Source organism: Symphalangus syndactylus, chromosome 1 (assembly GCF_028878055.3).
Source record: "Symphalangus syndactylus isolate Jambi chromosome 1, NHGRI_mSymSyn1-v2.1_pri, whole genome shotgun sequence".
NCBI classification, from domain to species: domain Eukaryota; kingdom Metazoa; phylum Chordata; class Mammalia; order Primates; family Hylobatidae; genus Symphalangus; species Symphalangus syndactylus.
The window spans coordinates 11,348,022-11,372,460 of NC_072423.2; the positions used below are offsets into that span (position 1 = coordinate 11,348,022).

General features: G+C 44.4%; 1 long non-coding RNA gene across 1 annotated transcript in view; it reads right to left on the reverse strand.

Annotated features, from left to right (window-relative positions):
- Positions 1 to 429: 429 nt before the first annotated feature.
- The window catches only part of LOC134731959 (uncharacterized), a 54,798-nt gene continuing 30,788 nt past the window's right edge, over positions 430 to 24,439 (reverse strand). The window contains exon 3 of the long non-coding RNA XR_010114710.1: positions 430 to 513. This is a non-coding gene — a long non-coding RNA (uncharacterized lncRNA). The remainder of the gene's footprint in view (positions 514 to 24,439) is intronic.

The window sequence follows — 24,439 nt, forward strand, 5'->3', positions numbered from 1 at the left end:
GGAAGGAAAGTTCCACCATGGGAAGAGCAGGGCATGTCTCGATGATGGTGTGCAGAACTTGCAGGTGACCTGGCCTCCAAAGTGACCAGGAGTGATGGTGCATGACTCGTATCAAGGCAAAGTAAACATTCCTCCCAGGCTATGGCTGGGGAAGAGTGTGTCTGAGGACCCAGTTTTCCTGGAAATACCGATGGGAAAAGACAGTGAAGAAGCAGAGTGTTTAGGGTGGAGGTAAAAAGAACAGAGACAGGAGACACAGATGAACTTTCAGGCAGGTGTCATTGTTCTTATGTCAGAGTGTTAGGAAGACTATACACTTCCTCCTTTTCAGGGGGTGCAGGGATCTGCACCCAAACTTACCAGAGTCAAGTGTCTGCATGCTCTTCATGGTGTCCACTGTTTCCTCTTTGCTGCACCAGGACAGAAAGACAGGAGGGAGAGAGGGTGATCCAGGCTTGGGGTGGACGGAGGACAGCCTAGTAATCCCTCAGGGCCAATCTTCTTTGAGTGTCACTAGGGATAAAAGAGGGACAGATGGGGATCACTTAGTGGGAGCCGATGTAATTCAGTGGTGCTCAATTATTGCTCTTTATCAGCATCTTCTGTAAAGGATACTCAAGGGCAGCTACCTGGGTCCACTGCATATCCACTGAGTCAGGATTCCTGGAGGTGTAACCCTGGATGTTTTTCTTTCTAAAAATTTGCTGTGTAAGCAGCAATACCATGTGGGTAGGGTAGAGAAGCCAGAACTGAATCCAGGAGTGGTATGCATGCCTACTTGAGATGCCTGACAGCCGTCCCATCCCTCTCAGCACCTGCTGTATGGGTCCTCTTCCCAGCCCTGTCCAGCCAACCTGCCCAGACTCTACTTGGCTGTGTCCCCCCATGGTCCGTGAGCTTGCCATGTACTTCCATTCCATCGTGTTTCTGCTAATTCTGTCATTCTATTAGAATATTATTTTAATGGAGTTTTTCCCACCCATTGCCACTCTGGTGAGCCACTGCTCATCCTTGAAGGCCATGCTTCCACATCACATTCTCTTTGTACTACTCTAGACATTACCACTGCCATACAATGATCATACTAATGGTTGCCCCATTTGTTATGGCAGTGAAGCCACATTCAACATTTACTGTGCTCAGCAACTCATGTGGTTCTTGCACAAAGTGCCGATGCCTGGGTTCTGCACAAAGCGCCAATGCCTGGGTTCTGCACAAAGCGCCGATGCCTGGGTTCTGCACAAAGTGCCGATGCCTGGGTTCTGCACAAAGCGCCGAAGCCTGGGTTCTGCCCCGGGACTGCTCATGCACGAAGTGTGTGTTTTCTGAGCACCCCAGGCCACATATCTGCAAGTGGCCTCTGCAACAGAGGCTGAGAACCCTGCAAAGTGCTCGCAGTAGGAGTCTTACCTGGGCTTGGCTACAGAGCAAAGCCCTGCGACCAAATCCTGGGGCCTGGAGGGCAGCATGGGTCTTCTTCACTTTGAGAGGCCAGGACCTCCCCAGCACAGTGCCTGACACATAGTAGGTGCCCGGGAAAGATATGGCAGGTTAAATAATAAGTAAGACTGGCACAGATGGCCCCGTGTGAAGTGCCAGAGGCAAGGGGGAAATAAAAGGAAGACACTGGTAACACCTGCCATGATAAATAAATGAAGGAAACTCACCTGGGCCATGAGAGGAGAGGAAGCAATGAGACAGGGATTCAGAAAGATCGGGGGCGGGGGTGGAATTGAAACTGTGGACTCAAAAAAAAAAAAAAAAATCAGACAAAAGCAGCGTAGCTACATGTGGCCAAACACGGGATGTGGTAGTCAAATACAGTCAGATTCAAGGAGGCTTGATTCAAAAAGAAATTACTTTCACTTAAGTCCACAAAGCAAGGAATGGGAAAAACTCGAAAAGCAAAAGCAGAAACAACTAATGGCAGGTGTTAAGGGCTGAATCACATGCCCCAAAATTCATGTGTTGAAGCACCAACCCTCAGTATTTCAGAACGTGATTGTATTCGGAGGCAGAGTCTTTAAAGCAGTTGTTAAGTTAAAATGAGGTCATTAGAGTGGGTCTTAATCCTACATGACTGGTGTCCTTTTAAAAAGAGATTAGGCCACAGACACGCACAGATGGACAACCATGTGACGACAGAGAGAAGGCGGCATCTAAGCCAGGGAGAAGGGAGAGAGGCCTCAGGAGAAACCATCCCTGCCGACACTTTGATCTTGGGCTTCTGGCCTCCAGAGCTGCCAGACAGCAAGTGTCTGCTGTTTAGGCCTCCTGGCCTGTGATGCTGTGTTACCAATGCAACCTGAGCAAGCCAGTACAGCAGGTGAGACTGTGAGGAATTTGCTCTGCCCACTGAAATAGAAGCTTTATGTCAAAGAGTAGGAGACCCATCCATGACAGGTGAGGGGCATTATGGCTCCTGAGAGACAGCCAGAGGGTGGGAGAGGAATTCCACATCTGCGGGGGCCAAGCTAAAGTCAGACTCTCTCTGGACTCGTCCTGACCTGTGGCCACCATCACACAGGGGCCAGCCCGTCGCACTTGACAGTTGACCAACAGCACTTACCAGGCAGCCTCTGAGGGCCAACTCTTTGCCAGGCCTGGGGTAATGGAGATCAAGGACCCTGGTCAGCCCTCCACTTGTGAACAGTGAGACAAATTACCAGGCAAAGCCTCGGTGGGATGGAGGAGGACAACAGGCAGAGATGGAAGGATCTCCTGACCAGCTAGGGGCTGGGAGGGCCATAGATTCTGTCTGATTATATTTTGAAGTATAAGTGAGGATTAAGGAAGAAGGAAACATTGGGAAATCCAGGTACAGGGAGTAGAAGGGCAATTCCAGAGACAAGAGACAGTCACGCACCTCTAGACCAAAGGATCTGGTGTGTCCCAGCTGTGAGGGTCGATGAGATCCAGTGACGGATGTTCCTCCAATGCACTAGGCACTGCAGAGGCACTAGGATACACTGTGCCACTGCAGAACCACCCAGGACTCTGCCTTCATGGGGCCTACATCCTAGCAAGGAGATCTGGTGCCCCAGGAATGGGCAGACCCATGAGTTGGAGCTTACCCCGTTGGCATCACTGATGATTCTGTAACTTCCCTCTTACGTCACTTGCAAATGCATTTTCCTCCACCATGACATGCTTCTCCCCACTGCCAGGTGAAGGCCCCATCCAGCTTAGCCATCTCCCAAATCCTACACAGAATGAGTTCTTCTATTCTGTGTACCCACAGCAAGTTAAGGATGAGTTAAAGCATTTGCCACAGAAGGCTAAGCTTGCTTCTGTGTACAGCCCGCCTTCCCTACAATATCTGTGCCTTCAGCAATCCCTGGTTCAGCAGACGTGTGTGGAGCGACGTGGAAGCGAGTAGATGAACAGAGTGCATTAGGTACATCATTCGCTTAGGAATAAAGGGGATACTTGGAGATGCAAAATGCACTGCAGTCTCTATAAAAACCCAGGCTGAATAAAATGGGCTTCATGGGCAAGGTCAGCACCTGGGGCTTCTCATTCCTGGTCAGCTGTGGTTGTGGTTCTGCAGCAAAGAGCAGTGTGCTCAGCAGCGCTGGTGCTCTGAGCTCACAACACCTTCCTCTCCACCTCTAGAGCTGCAGGCAGAAGGAAGCAATTGAAGAGCTGGGACTCCAACCGGGAAAGAGGGCGAGGACAGCAGAGTCGGGGATTTATGTGCCTGGAGGGAGGGTTGAGATGCTCAAGGTAGGAGAGAGCACCCTTTCTGTTGACACTATTGGAAGAGCAGAAATCAGTTTTTCAGAAGCCGAAAACATTGGCAGTGGGGTTTGAAAGATGAAAAAATTCCAGTTCAAAAAGTAAGTAATAAAAAATAGTACAAAATAGGAAGAATGATCAAGAGCAGGAAACCTCTCCATCTCAGATGTCAGCATGGTGGGATTTATTGGGAAAGAAGACCAGGAGAGCCAGGGAAATGTAAAGGCCTTGGAATGATGAAGCATGTGTGGAATATTTTATGCAAAATTAATATATAACAGTTGGTGATGGAAAAGGAACCACAGCAGCATGCACATTGTGTGGATAACCTTATAGGAAACCTCAAAACAATGTAAGATAATGGATAAGCAAACACCACGTAAAGGGGCCAATGAAAGGTGAGAATTGTATGCCTCAGTTATGCCTTGATCTTTATGTGTAGCTGCTTCCTAATGTGTGCTTTTTCCTGTATTGTAAACTCTGGAAGACAAGAAAGGGTTTCTTCATGCCGACTTTCCAGCACCTGGCATTGTACCAGGCATTCATTAACAATAGGAATTGAATTGAGGTACAAACACAATGACTTCCACATTAAAATACCATTTAATAGAGTTGACCTGGAAGGAACATATGATTATCTTTACAAATCAGGTGCATTTAGGTAGATGAAAGGAACTAAAATGAGCCAAAGGTGGTCCAGTAAGTAAATAGCATAGAAGATTATTTGGTGAGGATGACAAGGCAGCTTCCCAGAGAAGAAAAGAAACTTGGCAAAGATGTTAGTGGAAGAACGTCCTGATCTTGATTCTGCCAGTTACCTGTGACCTCAGGTGCACCTCGTAAGCTTTGTGGATAAATTGATATGCTTTACATAAACACAGATGTAATTCTTACTGACTATAAAAGTAACACATGCTTATTGTTAAAAAAGAAATACAGAAAATTATAAAGAATAAAATACAAATGTTGCCTGCAGCTTCATTTACCACACATAATTACCTTTAACATTTGTGTGCATTTCCTTCCAGTTTTTTTGCATGCATTGATTTTTTAAATTTCCTTCATGAAATTAGATTAATACATCTAGCTTTTATTCTGCTTTTGAAAATTAACATTTTCTTTTGAGCGTTGCCTAACATTATTAAACATTATTTTTAAATGCTTTTGTAATGCTGTATAGTATTCCACCCAATAGATATATTCATTAATGCAGTAAGCAAATATTTAATAAATGTTCACTGTGGGCCAGGTCCTCAGCTAAGCCCTAGAGCTAACAGTGGGAAACTAGGAAGCAGAGGGTTATGGAGAGAGGAAAATGTGGGATTGTAAACACACATAGGTGCGTATTACCATTGGTTTAGACCTTCCTCTCTTGTTAGTCACTTTTCTGGCATTTTTGACATTGTAACCCATACATCAAGGCCTTGTAGCGGAGGTCACAGCCTGAACCTACGCTGAGCCTCCTGAGTGCTGGAGATAAGGTGCTGAGTGCAGACACAAGGGAGGTATTTTCCCTGTTGCATTTCTGAGAATGGGTAGATGGTTTGGAAAGGATCTCTCCTAACCACCTGGCCCACGGACTTCGAGCCCCATGGGGAAAAAGGCTGTTGTCAAAACAGAAGGCTATTTTCAGGAGGGCCTCCAGAAGACACAGGACATGAACAGCCCAGGCAGGATTCCAGGGGCACAGAGTGGCCTCCTGAGACAGAGGCCCTGGTGCCCCTTGGGGTCAGAGCTGGCAATGTGGACAGGAGACGGTGGAGACGGTGTGCTCAGCAGGACAGCAACGTTCTCTGGGTGGCTGCTGCGTCAGGGCAGGCTAGGCTCCTCAAGTGGCTTGCAGCACAGGAGAAAGCGAAGGCATTCTGGTTTCCATGGTAACTGTAATTGTGGCTCTTACTTGGTTTGGTGCAGGTTTTCTGAGTCTTTAAGAAATAATTGCAGGAGGAAGGTGCTGCGCGTAGGGCTGGAAGTCGTGCGTGGGCAGATGGGGCAAGAGTTACTCCTGTTTGGGTGGCTGATGAGAACTAGCTGGGAGAGTCGGTCTACCTGAGGAACTAACTGCAGGACTGGATCTGCAGGTATGAACTATGTCAGAGCTCGAATACATCCTGCCAACGTGGTTTCCAGGAGCACAGCCTCAATTTACACCCCACCATCGAAGTGTGAAAGCACCCATGCCCCCACCCCTGTGTCCCTGTTAGCCTCCAGGATTTTTAGAAACCTGAAGATTTTAAAATATTTTATCTTTGAGCAGCCCAGGCAGGATACCAGGGGGCACACAGTGGCCTCCTGAGACAGACGCCATGGTGCCCCTCGGGGTTAGAGCCAGCAGCTCGGATGGGAGGTGGTGTCTTAGCTGGACAGCAGCATTTTCTCTGAGGGCAATGCACTATTTCTAGTGTTTTATCTTTGCCAATCTGATGCTGTTTAAATGGCATGTTGTTTTAATTTCCATTTTTGTATTCTAAAAAAAAAATGGTTTTCTCACATATTGATCAATTTTCATTTTCTTCCTAAGCAAACTATCTTTCTATGTCTCCTTGCTTTAAAACATTGTAATGGTAGTGTTTCTCATATGGATTGCCATCTATGTGTTAAGGATATTTACTTTTCAGTTTTACATTTGTTGCAGGTCTTTTTCTCATTTGTCTTTTGCCATTTAGTTTTGTTTATGATTTTTGGCATATAAAATATTTTAACCTTCATACAGTTAAATCGATCAGTCATTCTCTTTGATTGTATCATTTTATTGTATGATAGAAAGTCCTGCTCTACCCTGGACACACTTAAATAGTTAGCATATTTTTCTAATGTTTCTAATGGCTTCCTTTTTTTACTTTTATCCCTAAATTTATCAGGAATGTTTTTGGAATATAGTTAATGGAAAGAAGAGAAGGCAATCTCTATTTGTTTCCCCATTTTTCCAATGCTATTTGTTGGATAACACCCTTTTCACTTCTTTTATAATGCATCATCCTTTATCACATTTTAGATCTTCATTTAAACTTCTCAAGTTTCAGTGCTTTTTTTGTCTTTTACAAAAAACTGTATTTCTATTGTAATGTTAATTTTTGATTTATGGAAGTATTTCAAATAATGAGAATATCTATTATTTTTCTTCCAGCTGCACTTTTGATTTATTTTTATTAAGTTCCAAAAATAATTCTGCTAATATCTGGTATATCGCATACTAGTTCACTTAATCTTCAAAAATCTTTGAAAAGTATATTTTATAATTTCCACTTTATAGTTGGAGCAATTTAAAGTCAAAAAATCCTAGAAACCTTCCAACATTGCTAATAAATTTTAGCAGGTGAAACTGGTAGGCCAGCATTTCTACACATGTCTCTCTGATGGTAAATCTCAAGTCCTCCAAATCGCACAGAGATCTTCCAGGATTTTGATGATTATATTTGAACCAAAATCCTCAAACTATTCCTCTGAAAGTATTTTTGGTGTTAGGAATCAATGAAGAAATGCTTCATCAAAGAGAAAGAAAGTGACATGAGGGAGAGAAAATGAGGGAAGGGGTTTTAGACTTGCCTGTTCCTCAGCTGCATTTGCTGGTCTCTGCATCCAGTTCCAGGAACACAACCACCTCCACCAACATTACTCAGGTCTCTCTTCTTTTCCATTTATACCTGGGGTTTAAGGTCTCCACAGGGCCAGAGGTGCAGTTATTATGAATCAAAATAGTATCCCCAGTACAATGGGGATTGATTGTTTATCAACTATGGAAGAGCAAAGAATTCACAGTGATTTCAAGAGTAACTGCTAAAATCACAGTAACAGCTAAAATTGTGAGCTTGTTTTGTCACCTGAAATTTCAACTGAGGTGTCTAGCTTAGGGGCAGTGCTTTGTGTGTCCTGAATGTTATCTTCCTGTGGGAAAAAAGTGGTACCTCAATAGCTTCTATAGTTTTACAATTTGAGTAATTTGCAATTTTCAAAGAAAAATACATTTCCAGTCTGGTTGAAAGAAAATATAGCAAATGTTGGGATAGAGGCCAGAATTGAATTTCCTCACTGCTAAGTTGCATAATTCTGTATTATCAGCCAATCCACTGAAGAAAACTGGAGTTAAATCTTTATCCAAAAGGTAAGCTCTCACATAGGAAGTTAATGGCTAATGGTGTGATATAGTTTGGCCATTTCCCCACTCAAATCTCATCTTGAATTCCCACATGTAGGAGGGACCCACTGGGAGGTAACTGAATCATGGGGGCAGATCTTTCCCGTGCTGTTCTCATGACAGTGAATAAGTCTCAAAAGATCTGGTGGTTCTAGAAGGGGAAGTTTCCCTGCATCAGCTTTTTTTTTTTTTTTTTTTTTTTGCCTGCTGCCATCCATATAAGATGTGACTTGCTTCTCCTTGCCTTCCAGCATGATTGTGAGGCCTCTCCAGCTACGTGGAACTGTAAGTCCATTAAACCTCTTTCTTTTGTAAATTGCCCAGCCTCAGGTATGTCTTTATTAGCAGCATGAAAACAGATTAATACATAGTGAAATTTATTTTATTAGTATTTCTTCAAGGTTTCTAGCATTGTGTGGCTATGATATGAGGAAAAAAGCATACCTATGTAGATATTTTTCTATGTGAATGCTTTTGCTCTCAAAATAGTAACAAAAATTCCTTTGGAGGAGAAGTTGCATGCATGCATCTTCTTGCATAGATTGTCCTATTGTTCACTCAATCTGTAAACTCCAGTAAAGGCAACTCCAGCTCATTGTTCTGCCGAATGCAGTCGTCACAGAAGCCTAAAGAATATTTTTTCTTTGAAGAAGGAGCTATTTCATTCCCAAGTACCCAAATACACTTAAAGTATCTAATAGAAATAACTGGTGGATTTTCTCTCAAACCTTAAAATGCTCTCAATTAAAAAACATTTCCAGAGAGAGAGAGGAAAATTGCCAATGCTGAGATTTATGTAGTAATTTTATTCATTTTGAAATGTGATAGATATTAGGTATTGTGGCAGATTGTGAGATAATATTCATCTCTTTTGTAAAACATATATTCCCATGGGTTATCTAGAAAGTATTAGATGTTTCGGCCAGAATAAAGTATCATCTATTTCCAGGAGACTTTCTCCATCAGGGCTCTTGAGCAGACCTTGAAAACAAATATATATATATCCTCCTCCAGTCTTTGTGAACCATTCGTGTGATAATTCTGGGACTGGCTCAGAAACCCCCATCCCATCACAGGGACCAATACACATTCCGTGCTATTGGGGTACTAGGTGGAATGTCGCGCAGTTCAGAATTAGGTTTTCAATTTCATCCCCAAAGACAAACAATTTTCAAAAATTCCCCTACGTCGCCTGCTGGAATACCTAAATCTGTTTTTCAATGTGGGACTTGTTGTACTATAAACAAAACTCTATTACATTTAGGAAAACAGAAAAATCCCAGACTTTGTTTCAAAGTTGTCAATTTGTGCGTAGTCTTTGTTTTTTTAAGTGTGTATACTGGGAAAATTAGACTGTTCTCATATTTCCAAGGAGATTCTAGGTTTTTGCATTATGGCTGGACACATCTCAGAATGAATGACCCTCATGTCACTCCTCACCAGAGTCCTGGAAGAACCAGAGACAAGAGACGGGATTGGAGCAGCTGTTTGTCTTGCTGCAGGGAGGGAACACCTCCTGGACCCACCCACAGTCTCACCCTGAGTGCACTGGCGCAGCCTCAGGAGGGCCACTGCCTTGTCTGCAGCCACAGTGCCTGGTGAGCAGCCTTTTCTCTAGGGCTGTCAAAACCAGATCTGAGCCCACAGCCACAGCCAGGTAACTCTGAGAAAGTGAAGCATGTAAGACCGTGTGGCAGATCCACGGTGCATTTCTGTGAACCACATTTTCAGCTAGTGCCAGAGGGTCTGCAGTCAGCAACGCCTCTCCAATAGCCCTTCTCTTTAAGTTTCAAGTAGAAAAGAACAAGGCAGCCTGCAGTCCCAGCACTTTGGGAGGCCAAGGCGGGTGGATCACGAAGTCAGGAGTTCAAGACCAGCGTGGCCAACATGGTAAAACCCCATCTCTACTAAAAATACAAAAATTAGCCAGGTGTGGTGGCACACTCCTGTAATCCCAATTACTCGGGAGGCTGAGGCAGGAGAACTGCTTGAACTCAGGAGGTGGAGGTTGCAGTGAGCCAAGATAGTGCAGTTGCACTCCAGCCTGGGCAACAGAGTGAGTGAGGCTCTGCCAAAAAAAAAAAAAAAAAAAAAAGAAGAAAAAAAAGAGAAGAGCAAGACATAGGCACTCAGAATGCAAGCCCAGCCTGTGCCCACGTCCACAAGCTGGTGTGGCCCTCAGTTTTCAGAGCATAGGCCAATTCAGGGGATATGTTTAGAACAATGCCTGGAGGTCATGATGACTCTTGCTTCAGCCGTCCACAGGGCACCACAGGCTCACACAGGCAGCATGGCCTTGGTCATAGTACTGGACTAGAAACCCTCCTTCTTTGCTAACAGATCAACAATGAATCATGCCCTTAGACATTAAGTGATCCTACCCTCTTATGGGTGTAACAGTGGGCGTATCACCATAGCTTTGCTATAAAAAGTTTACTCTCTTCTGGGAAAATATATCTTTAAATATCTTTTTCTGTATCATCTGGTCTTATTTCTTTACACACACACCCTGAAAATCATATATCTCCTTCATCCCGGGCACTTTTTGCAATAAAAACTGATATTTAACCCATCAGCGAGTCCTGTGGGCTTTACATCTAAAACACATTTTAAATCCACTTATGTAATCACTGTCCCCCACCATCTATCCACCTCATCTTCTTCAGTAATAGAACTTGGGAATTTTAGCTGGGTGCAAGAATATGTCATTTCCCAATCTTCCCTGCAGCCCGCCATGACCAATAGGATATAATTAGACATAGTGTGTGAACTTCCAAAAAATGTCCTTAAAGGAAGGGAGCACGCTTTTCTCCTTCTCTTCATACTTTTCTTCTAATTGGAATGCAAATCTGATGGCTAGATCTAAAGCAGCCATCTTGGACAATAAGGTAAGCTTCAGAATGAAGGCCATGCATGGTGGGACAAGATAGAAAATCCTGGGTCCTTTGTACAGTGGAGCACCCTACCAGCTCTGGACTGCATACCTAGAATTCTGTGGGAGAAATGAACTTTCATCTCCTTTAAACCCTGCTTTTACTTGGGGTTTTGAGTCACTTGCGGCTGACCCTGATCATAACTAATACATTCCACGACTTCATCCAGGATCACCTGGTTGCCATCATGTCTCATTTGGACACCTGGCTGTCTCCCTGCTTTCTTTCTACCAAAGCAGTCATAGGGGTCTTTACAAGCACAATCAGATCATGTTACTGCCCTGTTTCAAACCCTCTGATGGCTCCTCATTGTACTTAAAGTAAAATCCAAACACCCTGAGATGGTCTCCGTTGTGCCTGGCACCCCGTGTCCTACTCCCAAGCACCTCCCATGTTGCACTCAGCCATGCTGGCTCCGCCCTCTTCCTCCAGGAAGCCTGGGCTGTTCCTGCCTCAGGCCTTCGCACTTGCTGTTCCCGCCTCAGGCCTTCGCACTTGCTGTTCCCTCTGCCGGGTGCACTCTCGCCCCACACCTTAGCGGCCAGTCCTTCTCACTCTGTGGATTTCAGTTTAAATATGCATCACCAACAGAGCCTTTCCCTGGCTGCTTGATATAGTGTTTGCCTGTCCCCAGCCACTGGCCTTATTTCCATGTCAGAGCGTCAGTCAGTATCTGAGTGGAGGCCATGCTGCCTGAGCCTTTATCATCTTCTCACAGTGGAAGGTAGACTCAGTGGGAAGGGGAACCGTTTCATTCCTGCTTAGTTTTGTATTTTAAACACCTAAAAAGTGTGTGGCTCGGCCGGGCGCGGTGGCTCACGCTTGTAATCCCAGCACTTTGGGAGGCCGAGGCGGGCGGATCACGAGGTCAGGAGATCGAGACCACGGTGAAACCCTGTCTCTACTAAAAATATAAAAAAATCAGCCGGGCGTGGTGGCGGGCGCCTGTAGTCCCAGCTACTCGGAGAGGCTGAGGCAGGAGAATGGCGTGAACCCAGGAGGCGGAGCTTGCAGTGAGCCAAGGTTGCGCCACTGCACTCCAGCCTGGGCGGCAGAGCGAGACTCCGCCTCAAAAAAAAAAAAAAAAAAAAGTGTGTGGCTCTTGGTAGGCATTTAATATAAACTTTTTTTTAAGAAATGAAATTTTTTCTTCCACTTTATGAAAATTGTAAAGAAATTTCTCTTAAACCTTTGTTCTGTCTAAGATTTCACGCTGACGCCACTCTTCCTCACCCACCCCAAGGCTCTTCCAGGGATTCATCCCTTTCTTCAATGACACTTTAAGTATCTCTGACTTGTCCTTAACACATTTGAATCCTGGTGTGTTTGTGGATCTATGTTCTCTTCCAGATGAGAGCTCTGAAGGGCAGGGATCTTGTCTTATTCGACTTGACACTCTCAGGATCAGGCACCGCACCTGGACGTGCTTATTTTCACAAATGGATGGGTTCCATTTTTAAGGACCACCGAATTTTGCTTTGGGTAATAGATAATCTGCAATCACTATCCAGGTTGTCTACTTCTGTAATCTCCACGGCATGGCTGGTAGGAGAAGGACTAAAGGAGAAGTTTTCAAGTTGCCCAGCTTCTCTGTGGTCTGGCTGGTTTTGCTTTGCACCACATTGAAGCTTCTATCTGGTCCACCAGCCTCCAGTGAAAACAACTCTGCTTGCTTTATTCCCAGGGTGATTTTTGCGAACCAAGGCTATACTGGTGCCTTCCAGGAAGGGACCCTTCTGGGATGTGTGGCCTGGAAAAGACTGGAGAAACAGAAAAAGAGGAGAGGAAACCCCAGGAGGTAGGAAAACAGAAATGAAAATGTGGTGACCATTGGTGCAACAGATTTAGTTGTCATACTTGGTAGATCTGGGGAGGTGGAGCTAGGGGACTAAGCAGGTCAGCAGCCACCGCAGGGCTCATGGCTTTTGAATGGTGGACAGTAGAGAAATGGCTGCCCACTGGCACCAGGTTTTCATCATTGGCACACTTGAAATTTGGGGTTGGATACTTTCTTACGTTGCAGACGCTATCTCACACATTGTGAGATATATGGCAGCATCCTTGGCCTCTACCCAACAGATGCCAGCAGCACACCTGTCCCCAAAGACTTTTGACAACTGAAAATGCCTCCAGCTATTGCCAGATGTTCCCTGGGGGTAAAATCACTCCCTCACTCCCTTCAATTCACTGCTGCACCGGTGTGGATGGAAGAGGTTTTTCCTGGATGCTTCAAACACACGATGCATGCTCTTTGTGAACAAGGATACTTCTGGTGGCTGCGGGGAGGCGATTTTTCTGATGAAAATACACTCAGGGTGGTCTCACAGGGAGTGGAAGCCACCCCACGATACCATGAGTCCAGGGAGAGCCGGGAGGACAGAGGTTCGCACACCAACCGGGAAAGCAGCACTGCCTGGCTGGAGATGAGACGTGTGGCTGGGCAGGTGCAGTGAAGCAATGGCTTCTGCTCTGATGCCTTCCAGCAGGGCATCATCACTTCCGAACTTCCCTCAGGCCCCACTCTTTGCTGTTGCTCACTACAACTCATTCCTTCTTTCTGTGACCTCTCAGGCCCTGGAAGGGATCTGAGTTCGTGGTCCTTGGAACAAAGCATCAACAGGTGCTGGTGACAGAAATTGTGCTGACAGGCCAGGAAGTCCTAGAATCTCTACTTAGTGCACCTTCTTAATATTTCAATGTGCATATGTAACTCCTCATATATAATTTCATTGTAAGAATGTCTGGTCCATATCTCAGATTTTATGAAGATTATTACAAGTACTATGTCCCAGAAACATCCCAGAACATTACTGGAGAAATCTGGAGCCTCTGCCCCCTGGAGCTGCTTAGTGCTGGGGTTGCTTCTCTGTTTTGCAAATCTCTGGAATGGGCAGCTCCAGTACATCAGGGTCTGACCACAACTTCTACCCACTCTAACTCTGAGACCTGGGCCCCTTGCTCACTGGAGGGCCAAGCTCACCATCACCCCCAATGCCCCCCAAATCTCAGTCTTGCATTAAGTGAGTCTTCTTCTTTTCCCTGCCTGGCTCCTGGGGCTGTTGGGAATGCACACGGTGCAGCACCTGCAGCATGCTTCCAGCGATGTCCTCATTAGGCTGTCAATTCTGGACCCCCAGAAAATGACCAGGCTGTCATATCTCTAAGAAAATGAGCAAATCAGCCCTGAATTCTGCCCCCAGCCCACCTGCCATTCCTCCAAATGCCTGTGTTTGCAACTCTTTTCTACCTCCCAGAGGAGGCTCCAGATTTCCCCAGTAATGTTCTGGGATGTTCCTGGGCACACAGTACTTATAATAATCTTCATAAAATCTGAGATATGGGCCAGACATTCTCACGATGAAATTATATGTGAGGAGTTACATATGAAGGACCATCCCTTCTCCTATTCAAAGCCAATCCTCCACTGTGCCCGTGACCGCCGCCCTTCGTTTCCATCTTAGATGTTGCTCCATGAGGGAGTTCTTATATCTGATTTTTTTCCTCCCTATGGTCTGCTTTCTTAAAGCCTTTGAGCCTAAAGACATTTCACTCTTTTTTAAAAACCCTCCCTCCACCCTTGTCATCAGCCCCAGCTCCATCTCACCCCTTCTCATCATAAGGTCAGGGACTTGGACATTGTTTCTTGTTTTCTGGCCTATCATATGGTCTATCTTGGAGAATGTTCCATGTGCTGATGGAAAGATTGCATATTCTGCAGTTTGGGGGTAGAATGTTATGTAAATATCTGTTAAGCCTATTTGTTCTAGGGTGTAATTTAAGTCCATTGTTTCTTTGTTGACTTTCTGTCTTGATGACCTCTGTAATGCTGTCAGTGGAGTATTGAGGTCCCCCACTATTACTGTGTTGCTGTCTATCTCATTTCTTTGGTCTAGTAGTAATTGTTTTATGAATTTGGGAGCTTGGGAGGTTAGGTGCATATATATTTAGGATTGTGATATTTTCTTGTCGGACTTATCCTTTTATCATTGTATAACATCTCTCTTTGTCTTTTTTTTTTAACTGTTGTTGCTTTAAAGTCTGTTTTGTCTGATATAAGAATAGCTACTCCCGCTCACTTTTGGTTTCCATTTGCATGGAATATTTTTTGCTACCTCTTTACCTTAAGTTTATGTGAGTCTCTATGGGTTAGGTGAGGCTCTTGAAGATGTCAGATACTTTGTTGGTGGATTTTTATCCATTCTGCCATTCTGTAGCTTTTAAGTGGAGCATTTAGCCATTTACATTCAATATTACTATTGAGATGTGAGGTACTGTTCTATTCATCATGCTAGTTTTTGCCTGAATACCTCATTTTTCTCATTGTGTTATTGGTTCATAGGCTCTGTGAGATTTATGCTTTAAGGAGGTTCTGTTTTGGTGTATTTTTAGGTTTGGTTTCAAGATTTAGAACTCCTTTTAGCAGTTCTTGTGGTGTAGACTTGGTAATGGTGAATTGTATCAGCATTTGTTTGTCTGAAAAAGACCTTATCTCTCCATCATTTATGAAGCTTAGTTTTGCTGGATTCAATATTCTTAACTGACAATTATTTTGTTTAAGGAGGCTGAAGGTAGGACTCCAATCTCTTTCTTACGACCCCTTCTGGCTTGCAAGGTTTCTGCTGAGAAATCAGCTGTTAATCTGATAGGTTTTCCTTTATAGGTTACCTGATACTTCTGTCTCACAGCTCTTAAGATTCCTTCCTTTGGACTTTAGATAACCTGATGACTATGTACCTAGGTGACGATCTTTTGTGATGAATTTCCCAGAAGTTCTTTGAGCTTCTTGTAGCAAGGCCAGAGAAGTTTTCCCCAATTATTCCCTCAAATAAGTTTTCCAAACTTTTATATTTCCCTTCTTCCTCGGGAACACCAGTTATTGTTAAGTTCGGCCATTTAACATAATCCCAAATTTCTTGGAGGCTTTGTTCATTTTTTTATGCTTTTTTCTTCGTCTGTGTCTGATTGGGTTAATTCAAAAGCTTTGTCTTTGAGCTCTGAAGTTCTTTCTTCTACTTGTTCTAGTCTATTGTTGAAACTTTCCACTGCATTTTGTATTTCTTTAGGTGTGTGTTTCATTTCCAAAAGTTGTTACTGTTTTTTCTTTATGATATTTATTTCTCTGGAGGATTTTTCATCCATATTCTGGTTTTTTTTTAATTTTGTTAAGTTGGTTTTCACCTTTCTTTGGTATCTCCTTGAGTAGCTTAATAATCAACCCTCTGAATTCTTTATCTGGCAATTCAGAGGTTTCTTCTTGGCTTTGATCCATTGCTGGGAAGCTAGTGTGATCTTTTGAGGGTGTTATAGAACCCCGTTTTGTCATATTACCAGAATTACTTCTCTGGTTCCTTGTCATTTGGATAGACTATTTCTTAAAATTGTTCTTGAATTTATTTCTCATTGGAATGTGTTTTTTTTTGTTTTTGTTTTCTTTCTTCTTTCCTTCTCAAGGATCAGACTTTAATGTTTATTTTATCTTAATTTGATTCCAGGTGATTGCAGGGGTAAAGACTCTGTATGAGATCCTTAGTTACAGAGTTTTGTGCACTAGTTTTCCCTGATGCTCCTTGTAGTAGTTAACATTCTTGGTGTGTGGGTGAGCTCACTGTCTCCTATGGAGTTGGAATGGCAGGGATCTCTTGAAACTTATCTCATTCTCTCATGGTGTATACTTTATCAATTTATTTAATTTTTTCCTGGTGTTTTATTTACTGTATTGATGATTCAGGCTTCAGGCCAATCAAGGAGTAACCCTGGGTAGGCACCCATTGTCGCTAAAGCAGGTGGGTAGATGTAATAGCCAGCAGTGGGCTGAGGCCCCAGCCTTGATGAGGGTGGCTGGAGAAGCACTCAACCAGATACGCTGAGGTTTTATCAGGGTGAAGAGTGAGACCTACCTCAGTTCCCCTCCCAGGTCAGCAGCAAAGCTATTCACCTAACAGCCTCACTCCTGTCCTGGTGTTTTAGCTATTCAGATCAGATAGGCACCTCTTTACATCTATAGGAATGTTGATGCTCCAGTTAGGGAGGAATTGTGACTCTGCCTCTCGTGCAGGCCTGAATCTGGAGTGTGGTCCTCCTGTGGGACTGCACTCAATTTGGACTGTTCCAGAAAGGCTGTCTATAGGTGCCTCCATGCTGCATTCCTGTGGGAGAAGCCCCGGCTATATCTTCAGAGGAGTCCCAGAGGGGAACAAGGACCCTTTTTCCAAGGCCTTCGTGATCACAGAGGCTGCCTGTCTGTTGGGGTATAGGTGCAGACTTTCACTGTAGCATCAAGCACTGCAATTGTGTCTCTGCTGTGAGAAACTACCCACCAGCAGAAAGATCTGGAACTCAAGTCTTGCTGTTCAGATTTTTTTGGCCTACAGATGTGGTGCTTAATAAGGTGCTCTCCCCATTCCCCTAGGGATGGGGCTTCCTGAGAGCCAGGCTGCAGTGGTTGTTAATGCTCTTCTGGATCTAGCCACCCAGCAGGGCTACCAGGCTCCAGGCTGGTGCTGGGGAGTGTCTGAAAAGAATCCTGGGATGTGGTCCATGTTCTCGTCTCCCAGCCATGGATACCAGCACCTGCTCTGATGGAGGTGGCAGAGGAGAGGCTCTGGTTGTAGATATGTTTTTGTGTGCTGGCTTTCTTAAATGCTGGTTATAGGATTGGTGAAGTTGTCATGTGATCAGACTCAGGGCCTCTGGTTAGCCAGAATGTTGCAGGTGGTGGGATTAACTGTTGTTTTCTCCTTCCTTGGAGCAGGGTTACTCTGTCATGAGTTGCTCTAATGGCCTGAGGTGGTTGGCCTCTAGCCAGGAGGTGGCACTTGCAAGAGAGCACCAACTGCAGTAATAGAAGGGGGATATAAGCTTGCCCTAAGTTGGCCAGGGTGAGTATTCTGGTTATTCAGGCAATGGTTGGGGTCACAAAGTTCCCAAGAGTGTTTGTCTTTTGTGTTCAGCTACCAGGGCAGGCAGAGAAAAACCATCAGATGGGGGCAGGGTTAGGTGGGTCTGGGCTCAGAGTCATCTTGGGAGGGAATTGTCACAGTCACTGTTGGGGATGTGGGGGTGGTTCTCAAGCCAGTGGGGTTTTATGTTCCAGAGGGGAACATAGCTACCTCTGCTCAGCAGTATTGTTCACCAGGGAAGTGGGGAAAGTCAGCATTGAAAGGCCTCTCCCACCTCCCACACCATTGGCAAGGCCAGTCTTGCTCCCACTGTGCCCAACTAACAGCACTGAGTTTATCTCCAGGTAGCCTGTGTGTGGGGGGAGTGTTAGCCGGGGGACACTCAGTCCTTGCCCCAGGCCATAAGCTACTCCACTGAGCAAGTAAGCCGTCCCCATCTGCCTACTATGTCAGCTGCGGCTCCTGTCCTCCTATCTCCTATCTGCAGCAGATCACAATCACCCCCAGATTCTGCTCCAAAAAGTTAATGTCCAGTCAAAATTATTGCAAAATTCAGTTGCAAGCTTCTTACAGCCAGTGACCCTTCCCCAGTTCTGCTTGGTGCCTTTTCTGAAGGCCCCTGTGAGGTATAGTCAGGGATGGCTTCCCTGGGCTCAAGCTGAGACTAGGAGCGCCTATAAGGCTCTGCCCGCTGCTGCTGCTTCTACTTTTATATTTTGCACGGCTCTCTAAATCCATTTCACCTCCAGGTAAGGTTAAATCCTTCTCCCTTGATCTGGATTTTCAGATTCCCCAGTGGGGATGTGTGTTCGAAGGCAAGTTTTCCCCTCTCACAGTTTGGGTGGGGACTCACAGTTTTCCACCTTCTCGCGGAATTTGCAGTGCTATGCCACTTCTTTCAAAGGATCTGTGAATTCTCTCGGTTTTCCTGCCGTGGTTCTTGGACCAAGAGTTTGTGATGTGAATCTCCAAACACTGTTCTGTCCATCCAAATGGGAGCTGCAGTTAGTCTTGTCTCCTATCTGCCATCTTCTTTTCATCCTTATTAGGTATTTCCCACCAGATATTCTTTGGACAGAGAAGTCTCAGATAGCTATCTGATCATAGTCTTACTGCTTAAAGAGGGGCCTTGGATGGAGGCTTCCACAGTTTATACAAGAAGAAGTTTTGTAATTAACTAGCTTAAACCTAGGTAGGAAAGATAACTCTCACTCATGCTCCTGGGGCCAGCAGCTCTGCCTTGAGCCCTATACCCCGGCATCAGCCAGACAATAGGCATCCTTTTCTGCCTGCTCTTGGGAGCTATTCTCACTCACTGCAGCTTTGCCTGCTGTGGGCAAGGTCTGTTAGTTCACGGTTACAGCTCAAACTGTTCCCATGAGAGCCTGGCCTGCTCTGATTTCCCCTCTTATGGAATATGGGAAGCTGTACAAATTCAGCAGAAGAGGGGCTCCTCTGATGGAAGACATTGTCTTGTAAGAACCTGTATTAGTTTAGGTCTAAAGCATGAGATGTTCTCAGTAGAAATATTCTGAAGCCAAAATAAATAAAAAAGAAAAAGCGGAAAAGAGTCAAACAGGCAATTATTTGTAATAGAAAAAAACTATTGATTTTCCTTTTTGATACATAGTCTAAATTATCCCTCCAGAAAAGTAGTAATGCATCTTTAAACAGATTTATTGGTTCTAGGAGGGGAAAATGTATTATTTAACTTCAATGCTATTGGATTTTTCTTTTATGTTAGATATAGAAATAGGACAGACGAACAGAGTGGGACGAGAAAATTCCTTCAAGAATCACAGTTGTTGTGGATCCCGAGGTAAGAGACTCTGGCTTTTCTGTCAAAGCAATACGAGTTTGTAAATAAAAGACCATTTTTCTGGCTAAATAAATTATATTGCACAGTTATGACGCGTATATTTTTCATAAGACCTAAAGTTCCTGTGGGTGGAATGAACAAACCACAGAGATCCCCCAGCGTGACCTGTAGGCTCAAGTTCTTTCTTGTGAAGGAATTTTGGCCACAGCAGAATCTTGTGACTTCTCTGATCCTGTAGCTCTAAGTCCCTTATCTGGGCTGGATACTCCCCATGTCGCTCACTCATTGGCTTCTGAGATCAGAATACACAAACTCCTGACATGCAGGGACATCTTCCAGTCGGCTACAAACAGGAGCGTGTGGTTGGTGGAAAGAGCCGGGGCCTGCTTTTCCCAGCCCCTCATCCTGGGCCTCCTTAGAAGGGACCTTGGATTCCTCGGGGAGTGGCACATTTGGGGTCCCGCAGTCTGTGAGCCTGGTCCTGCATCTGTCTAGGCACCTGTTCTGTGGCTTTGAAAATCACTTTACCCAGGTGTCGTCATCTATCACTCAGGCAATCTCAGGTGACCTTGCTGAATCATCACAAGCAAAAACTGCTCAGAATGATTGGAAAACATTTTTCAAATATAAAAGTGCTCTAAAAGCCATGGATGAAAATTTCAAGCCACCACTACCAGCCAAGTCCCTCATTACATTTATTCTTTACAGTTCAGCAGTTTAGGAGGGTTTTGTGTTTGTTTCAGTAACCAGGCTCTCTCAATTACCTAGGGATGTATTCACTGGGGTTCCATATAGAATAGCCCATAAAACTAGTGGTCAGAAACAATCAGGCCCTCTTGATAACAAAGGAAGCTCCTGGGCTGCCCTCCTCCCTGCTCCCTCAACCACACTTCTCCCTACAGCTGCCTGGGTGTTTTCATTCCCATGCCTGCAGGTGATGCAGATTCTGGCACAGAAAGGGAAGCACCAACCCTGTTCTCTCCATTCCACTCGGCAGTTCTTTCCGCTCTCAGAGATGACCGTGGTCTTCTGGCCAGGCCTGGGGTTTTCTACTTCTAGCCTGGGAACTAGGAGTAATAAGCATGACAGAGTGATCCACACTTGCGTCGAAGAGCTGCATTCCATTCCAGTGGCTTTGGACTAGAAAATCTCCTTCCCTGTTCAATCAACAAGATGAGGCAAGAGTTGTCCTGGTCATCCAACAACATAGGGCATAAAGGGTCTTCCCATGTCGTCATCTGCTGTCATCTGGTACACTTTCCTCTCAACCTCCCTTCCTGTAGGTACACATGCATGCCTGAACCTCATCCCTTCTACCCACAGAACTCAACAGTCGTCTATTTGAGGACCAACAGCAGGTCATATTCTATATGCCCACATATGTATCTGGGGAGACTGGCTGGCTGCAAGGCTTTGTAACCACCTTCCAGGCAGATGACGAGATGGAACCTTCTTGACATACACCTCGGTTAAAAGTCAAGTCAATAAAAGCCTGGCTGCATGAAAGAGGGCGATACATAAAGACTGGCTATATACCTTTGTTTGATCTGAGTAAGAAATGCGTGCATTCAATGAGGCCACTGAGTTTATGATCAAACCTCCTGGTAAAGAATAGAGCACAGAGAAACCCATATTCTTACCGTGTGACAAATGAGACTGCGAACATGGACCCTTCTTTAAAACTCCAGCTAATTCAGGTTGCAGAATGAAGTGTGCCATGTCATAATTAATCCCTCATGTATTGCAAGCAATTTAATGTCAAAATAATCAACAGAAGCGTTTTTTACCCTTTTGTGAGTACATAATAAATACTGTCATTTAGCTGCAGCAAACATTGGGTTTCTTTCCTGGTCTTTGAATAACGCTCCTCGTGAGGTAAACACCAGACCTCCTTCTCCATCTCCCCCTCCCCAAGCCCTACAAACCACACATAGAGACACTCTTTAGGAAAATAAATCATGAATGTCAAAAGAAAAGTAGTGTGATAATTTCTAGTTGGTACTTGGCATCATGATTATTCTAACTCAGAGTCTAAACACCAGCTAGGGGCAAATAGCATAGCAGAAGGAAGGAATCCGAGTGGAAGGGTGCCCTCACACTGTTTGTCATTTGTTTTTTCCTCGTGGATTACTGTCAGTGACGTGACATTTATTTTTCCAAGGCTAAGTCCTCGCTATTAAATGATCAATGAATTCCTTTGGTTAAACCCGGCTCACTTTTTAGATAAATGGTGTCAGAAGTGGAGTGACCTAGTGCTGCCTTCTTTCTCTATAGCAGGGCAGGTGTGGAGAGACCTGGGTATCTGGCTGCTTCTTCAGGCCACACTTCCTCCCCAGAGGTAGCATTTCACAGCCTTTATTGCATCCTCCACTTCCAGGGGACAAGTGTTCCTTTTGCTTTAGATAGAAGCTCTCCTGTTAAAGTAATATAGTGATCAAAAAGAGAGCCCAGGAGCAAGATTCATGTAGATAATTAATCTCCAGTTGCTTTTGTTGAGAAATAACTGAGCTAAAAATCTCAGCTTTGAGGTGACACTTCACAACAGGTGGGAAGGCCAAAGCAGGACTCTTCTGCTTTAACAGATCTGTGTGAAAATGATTGTTAAATATTGAAGTGGAAGACAAGACCCCAAGAGGAGCTCCTTCTTGGTGATTAGTTTTTAAAGATCATGGACCAGACTTTCCCATGAAATCACATTATGTGTTACCCTTTGGCATCTGTTCAGCCATTGTTGTAAAAGAACACAGGTCCCTCCTTTAGGTATTTACACATGTTTTGTGGATCTGCAAGAAGCTCACCAGTACTTACGTTTCACAGTAATTACAGTTTTCTTTACACCATTATCAGTTCTTAATTAACTCACATAAAGTATCTACTTTGCCAAAAGCTTTGGATAGAGGCTCCTGTGATACGGAGAAAAATAAAACACAGTTCAATCCTTCAGGCACACACACACACACACATACACACACACAGGCATGCACACACACGGAGGCATTCACACACAGACACACACCTGCATGCACACACATGTTATTCAACAATTACAATAACATTCAATAACCTGGGTGTCAGTGCCTCAGAGACCAGGACTGTTTCTCATTTCTCCTTGAATTCATGGTTCCTGGAACAATGCTTTGCACATTGTGAGTAATCAGCCACTGTCCCGGCATGATAATGTTCACCTGGACAGGAAGGGAGGACTTTGAGGCACAGATGAGGCAGCAGGTCACCTACAGAACACCTGAGCAGTGTTGGGGAACTTAAGAAGGCAGTACAATCGTTTTGCTCTCCCAGATCTTACCACACCTCTAAGGATGTTGGAATGCAGTCGAAAGGCACGTGACATCTTTGAGTGGCAGCACATAAAGCTGTTGCCAATCAAAATACTTCTTTTGAATTACCTTGCTCGATTCAACAGCCAACACTCAAGTGCATCCCAAGTGGACGGCACAGGTACAATGAGTAGGGAGAGTGGCCTGTGTGAGGAGTTCCAGAACAGCGAGCCCAGAACCCTGGGGACTTCCCGAGACTCCGGAAGTGGGGCAGGCTCTGCCCACAGGCAGAGGGGCAATAAAGACAAACCTTGCCGACCCAACAGCTCCCCGTGAGCTGACTCTATTGGCAGTATATCTTTATTACTGGGAAGAATACCTCGTCCATACAATTCTCTAGTTCCCTATAAAGTGGCTTCAGATGTTCAGAGGCGAAAACACAGCTCAAAAAGGTTTGCAGAAGCAGCATTTAAAACCGCCAAATCAATCTCCCCTTGTAGACTTTTCTTTTAAAATAAACTTATCTCTGAAAACTGCCTCCCGAAGCTTTAGCTTTAACAGTAGAGCTTCACTGTTTTATGAGCTAGTGGTAAAATCCTAAAGCCAGCAGCTCCTCTAGGAGATACTAACACACCCTTTACAGAAGTACTGCCATGAAAATAATACGTGCCAATGAAGTCACTATAAATTCACAGGCACTCACATGCACACACAATACATCGTATGTGTACCAAAAAAACCCTTTTTCTACACTGTTTCTTTCTTTAAGATGACATATAACAGCACAGACAAAACCCTCTCTGCCTCCCTTCTCACTATTCTTAACAAATCCATGCTGGACAGAAACCATCAAAAAGCAAAGGTGGCAGTGCCTGAATGTTTCACTTTGGCACTACTGGCCTGTCTGCACGATAACAGTAGATGCAAGAATATTTCACCAGTGTCATTGCTTAACAATGTAATATGACAGCATCCATGGAACTGATTAGCATAAATCAACATAATACCCACTTTGCAGCATTAGTATTGAAAACTTTCATCTTGAAATAGTAAGAGGAAAAAGACAATACATGATGAATTGGAATGATTTTGCTGGAATGATACCAGATGACGATGTAAGGGTACAGGAGAATAGAGCCACACACTAACATGCATATGTCAACATAATCATCCCAAGCAGCTTTATTTTCATTCTACAAGCTTCACACAAGTATATGCATAATGTCTTAAATATGGCTAAGAGAAACGAGCTAAAATTATCCTCACAATTCAAAACAGGTCAATGATGGGGTAATACAATGTAAAAGTTTCCTGATTTGCCAAACATACCATTTTGAGAGTCTTACATGTAATTCCCTGAGGTTTAAACTACAGATAATTGCATCTCACAGGGCCATCACCTAAAATAAAGAAGAAAGCAGAACTGCGTCACTGAATGACATTTTCGATAGTTGATAGATGGGTTCCACTTTTCAGGGTGATCAAGCAAAGGTCACGTGCTCTTCCACCAGCAGTAAACACATCCTCCCTCCCTTCCCTCTTTTCACTCAAACCTTCAGCTTTTTAAAAAATTCATCCAAGTATTTTCTATGAAATCATTCTTTATTTTACTGAACTGAGGAAACCAAAGGACTTGAACA